Source organism: Triticum dicoccoides, chromosome 1B (genome assembly GCF_002162155.2).
Source record: "Triticum dicoccoides isolate Atlit2015 ecotype Zavitan chromosome 1B, WEW_v2.0, whole genome shotgun sequence".
In the NCBI taxonomy this organism is placed as follows: domain Eukaryota; kingdom Viridiplantae; phylum Streptophyta; class Magnoliopsida; order Poales; family Poaceae; genus Triticum; species Triticum dicoccoides.
The window spans coordinates 585,638,303-585,643,872 of NC_041381.1; the positions used below are offsets into that span (position 1 = coordinate 585,638,303).

The 5,570-nt window shown below is 38.2% G+C and overlaps 1 long non-coding RNA gene across 4 annotated transcripts in view; it reads right to left on the bottom strand.

The window, feature by feature from the left end:
• Nucleotides 1-4,391, bottom strand: part of LOC119309346 — a 4,941-nt gene extending 550 nt beyond the window's left edge. The window contains exons 1-4 of one of the 4 annotated variants that reach the window (XR_005150469.1): nucleotides 4,341-4,391; nucleotides 4,104-4,135; nucleotides 3,111-3,169; nucleotides 2,029-2,060 (exon numbers count right to left, since the gene is read on the bottom strand). This is a non-coding gene — a long non-coding RNA (uncharacterized LOC119309346). Of the gene's footprint in view, nucleotides 1-2,028; nucleotides 2,061-3,110; nucleotides 3,170-4,103; nucleotides 4,141-4,340 lie in introns of those variants that run through there. The other 3 variants (XR_005150468.1, XR_005150471.1, XR_005150470.1) reach the window with 3 other exon arrangements.
• Nucleotides 4,392-5,570: the final 1,179 nt, after the last annotated feature.

Genomic DNA, 5,570 nt, shown 5'->3' on the forward strand with positions numbered 1-5,570 from the left:
ATACTTTGCACGTCAATACTTAACCATGCACAAAAACTATTGAATAACTCAACCGGGTACGACTTGCGCAACATTTTCCATTTTTCAATGAATATTGCAAAAAAAGGGCATGTGAGTGTTATAAATAAAGCATAAGATAGGAGTTAGCAAAATCATAGAAAAATTAGTCACCAACTATTTAGGTAAAATTGATATATATATAATTAATTTAAAGGTTTCGATATTTATCATTGCGTGAATTGCAAATCAGACCAGTCAATTCACCTAGCGTATTATGCCGAGACAGGTGTGTCGGTGAGGCCGAGCCAGGAGCGAGCCATAGCCGGGGACGACGCGACAACATAGTTGTCGGTAGAGCGGAGTCAAAGATTGATGCGTCCAGGTGCAAGGTGGGTGTGGGAAGCTCGCCTGGCGGCATAGTTTCAAATAGCAGAGATAGCATCCGCTATTGCGTCCGCAATAGCGCTAGCTAGCGTCCGCTATTGATCAAATTAAATGTAATTACATTTTGTGAAGGATCTAGAAATATACACAACAATCTAGTGTTTTTACAAATCCGCTATGTGGACATAGCGCCCACAATATCACCCGCTATCCGCATTCCGCTACGCGGATCCCAATCCGCTACCAGCCCGCTATCCGCTATTTAAAACCAAGGCGGGGATTAGAAGGAGGCCGAAGTGGCAAAAGAGGTCGAGTGGAGTGGGGCATAGGGTGGGGCGATGAGTTGTTGGGCTGGAGTCGGGCGATGATTCCATAAAGAAGAAGAACAACACTGGATTCAGGAGGAAGATGAAGTTGTGGTGAATCGGACTATCAACGGAACTTACTAAGACAAATTATTTGTAGGTATGTGACATGCAGGTGGGCCCTTAATTCAATATTTAAAGGAGTTGTTAATTTTTTTTCTTCTAATTTTATTTAAATATTTTTTTTCACATGCCCTTTACCCCAATTAGTGCACGGTGTCAATAAAACCCCGAAATAAACCATTAAATATTACCAACATGTACCGTTGATCCTTATGTTAGGCCCATACGGCAGATGATGTGAAGGGTATATTAACATTATGTAGAGAACTTTTCTTAAATATTAAAATAGTCACAACTCACTATTTATTGAATCTAAACATAAAAACAATCATATAGTATTTTTAGAGGTTCTCAAATATGCGCTTGACATTTTATATAGGACACATGTTTTCCTTAATAAAATTATTGTATCATTAATATATATCTATTCAATTATTGATTTTGAAAACATAAAAATCATGTATTCATATTATGTCCATATGATGTACGTAGTTCTGAAGATATGAAATGTAAATATTTTTTGGTGGAAATAATACATACTTAACAATGTGCACATATTGCTTTACATATAGATCGATAAGAAATGTAAAAGAAAATATATTTAATTTAGGAAAATACATTGTCCAAAAAAACATAAAATTGTATTGGCAGGTAGACCAGCAGGACGTTCTTTTTGCGGCGAACAAATATAGATGTTTATTTTTTATTATCCAACCTAATAACTTTCCGTTTGTATCTCGGAGACTTGAAGCATTTGGAGGTAGAATGTTTCTAGCGAGCAGGACTTGCTTTCGTTTTGCAGGAAGTAGATGTCAAAATAATAATAATAAAAATCTCGTGGACCTTTATGAAATGGTGGAGAGATGGGCCCCAACTGCCACATGATAAGATCAGCCTGGCAGCTGCCATGTGCGCTTGCAGGAGACAGCTGCACCAGGGTGAATCCCTCGAGCAATGACCGTTGGATTTTCAGATCCAACGGTATATATTGCACCACAATAATTCAGGACCTGAGCAAACCAATGTCAGCCGTCCGATTGAAATTATCCAACGGTCCATACTGTGAGTTACTCGTATACTATATATATAATAATAATATATATATATTAATGCAGTGCATAGCAGTTGGTCCAGGCAACAACAAAATAGATAGTTCTCATGGAAGCTGCTATAACAATTATATGCAACAGATACCTGAAATGAAAAACCACAGATGGCATGCTCTATTTCTCGCCTTTGGCTTACCTCCTTCGAAACAACAAATAGATATGCAATATCCATAGAAAGAAACGAAGTTTTGTCAGAAAATAACTGACGTATCTCTACTGGCATGAGATAATATGGATTGAAAATCAAGGAAAGGTAGTGAGAATAAAACCCAAGGAATTATCAATATCGAAGCAATACACTAACTGGTAGGATAGTGATGCACATGAAAAACTGGTATAGTGGTGATACCAAGATTAACCAATAGAACTTAGTAATTTTACCAGCTGGAAAAAGCATTCACTCATTAGGAATAGTATATGAGGCAATTATGCAAGGCAGAGCAGTATTCACATAATTAAATGGCATCACAATTATCATAACCTCAAAATGCAGGAAGGTTTGTACCAAAATAAAGATCCAGGCAAGCTTGAACCATATAGAAACTTTTTTAGTTTAAGTAACTACCATATTTAATTATGTGTGTTAAATTAGAGAATGAATGTTTCTGATTATCCTACCGCCTTGTTGGGTACAAAAGTCCATCTAAAAAACCAAACAGGGGGCTGCAAGTAAAGATGGTTTCAAACACAGGAGACCAAAAATGGAACTACTAATGATGTTAAAAATAACACCCCTCCCGCCACAAACTCCCATTACTAATATTTTTAACACAAGGGATTTTCTTAGGCCAGTTGGCAACATGATCCTCCCTCGGTTAATATACAGAATGACAACCATACTTCATGATATCTTTCCTGGAGAAATATCAAATTATATATGCCACTTCGCAACAGAACATAAATTCTACTAACAAATTCATGGAAAAGATGAGCTACAATTAAATATGAATAAGGTAACATTGGGTACTTCTGTACAAACAATGCCCAGGGTATTGATGGCAGGAAGGGATGGTTTATGACCTGTAGGAACAAAATGGAGTAAAAGGAAACAGAGTTAACTAATGACTTGATAAAAAAAATTAGAGAGAAATCAAACTGAAACTACACAGAGTTGTAGATTATGAGACGATGCCATAGCACTATTACAGAATTTGGAGCATACACATGACGCAAAGGCAAAAGAAAATACCTTTTGTGGCAATCGGCACTGGCTCGCCTCGACTCGCTGCGCAAAAACAGTAGCAACACCTGTAGTACACCGACAAAAGGCAAGCATGTCAATCGCATGCCACAAGTGAAAAAACACAAAAGGCTCATTAGCTGGTCAGAATGATTGCTAAACCATGAAGCAGGAAGTCATATGATATCAATCAAATTTGCAATGCAAACAACTGATGATTAAACGCAAAATAGTTGGATAAACCATTGAAGAAGCCACATGCCCTGAGAATGCTCCATTTTGTTCCACACTCTAACAATGCGATGCTGTTAGATACTGGGCGGTGCTGAACCTTCGGCCTTACCCTGATAGCCTCGATCTATTTTAAAAGATTGGGCAAAGGGAAGAAGGAGGATAACTATGTAAGCATGTAATTGTAACCAGAACTCCTATAGAAATAAATATGCACTAACCATGGCATGGTGCTATTGCTAACCAAGGTATATTACCATCTTAGCATAACCTCTATCTGGATAAAAATAGAAACCTAGGACATATCTTCCTGAAACCATCTAAACTGGCGAGTGGAATTGACTCAAAGTATACTCTGTTTGAAAATTTGTTTGTAGAGTCAAAACATCTTGCTATGTTTAGCTAGCTTCAATGGTATACAAAGTTAAGTTAACCTTGTTACAACAAAAGCAAAGAGCAGTGTCTTAAATTAGATAAAAAACCACTTACAGACTATATATTAGTCATCAACACGCTTTAAAAAATCAAGATGGCACCCAATGCTCTAGTTATCAATGTATAGAAATACAACATGTGTCTACAGTCAATTTGTAACTTCCTACCTCAACCAGTCTGACTACATAAGAAGATATCCTCTAAGCAAGTCAAAGCATGTTATCCAAGCCAAGGCGATAAAACTAAATAGTTTCTAGATAAGTCGCAATCGGCATATGGAACTGAAGCCTCATGGTAAAACAAGGATTAAGAGTAAGCCAGCGGGACACTGATTACCTTGTTGGTCGGTGTTGCGGCACGTCACACCCCTGCGCTGTGCAAAACAACAAACCTAATAAGCAGCAGGATTAAAGATTGAGAGAAGTAACAATGTTGAGAAAAAGGTGAACAAAAAACAACCTCTTCCCATGCACAATGATGAAGAACGACAAGTAATAAAGGAAGTCAAGGGAAGGCCATATACATGCCAAGCAAATGCCAATAATAATATATGAAATATCCATCTATCTATACCTTCAAATGGTGTATGGTCATTTACGGGCTTATGAAATCAGCAAACTTTAAATAATCTGTATAGAAAGAAGATAGATAAATTAAATTTGAACTTGAACATGGGTTTAATTCATAGAAGCAAGAAATGACAGTGTAATATATCAGGGATCACATTCATGGAGGCTTCTCTATAGGGAACACTGAAAAATGCAATGGCACAGGCATACATATACAAAAGTTTTGCCAAAAAGTTTCTGGCATGATAACTAAATACATGACATCTCAACTCAAAAAGCAAGTGATTCATCTGGCATGTAGCAAAACTAACCTACAACTTTAAATGTTAAACCTCTAAATAAAAAAACCACATACTGCCAGCATGATAAATTCACAGTTTCCTCCAAAGAAGATTTTTTCTACATCAAGACATTAGGACAATAAACACCCATCAGGACCACCAATAAACAGGTGAAATGATTTGTCGAATCATACTTTCCATAGGATTCAAATTTGACAAAGAATCTCCTCATACCATAGTAAATCACAAGTCTTCCTTTGGTAATCAAAAAAACATACAAATAGTCAAAAATCTATGAGCTACTAAAGAAATTCACAGAACAAAAAAGTAAATCTAAAAAACATACATAGTGCCATAGTGTGATTGGTGCATGGAAGCTGAACCCAATATAATTAAGATAGCATATGTTCCTAGCTGAATTATTTCAGAGGTCTACCTCTTTTGCCTCAAAACAAAGTATCCAAATTCAGTCCCCAATTCCATGAAATAGGTTCAGATGATGTCAAGTTTAAACTTTGACTTGCTGATCCTGATAAATGTAAAAGTAAGACATGATTTGTCAGAGATGAAAATGAACCAATTATGCCCTATATATTGCATGCAGGAATATAAAACGAAGAGTGGCCCTTGTCCTGGAGCTTGTTGGGGCCGAAGAATCGCATCTCAGGTTCTACTGCATCTCCTCCAAGACTGCAGCAGAGAGGAGCTTCATGAAGAGAGAAACACAAGCAGCATCACATCGAGAAGGGGGAGGAGGGCACCTTGACGGGGTCGGAGCAGACGAGCTGCCTTGCCGCACGAGAACGTTAGCAGCCGCTGCCACCTCCTCTTCTCCTGGCGCGTGAGCAACTGGGGAGAGCGCGGATCCGGACGAACCGCGGCGGCCGTTGTGGATTTGGCCGCCGCCTGGCCTGCTCCCCGTCCCCATCCGTCCATCCATGTGGGTGGGTGAG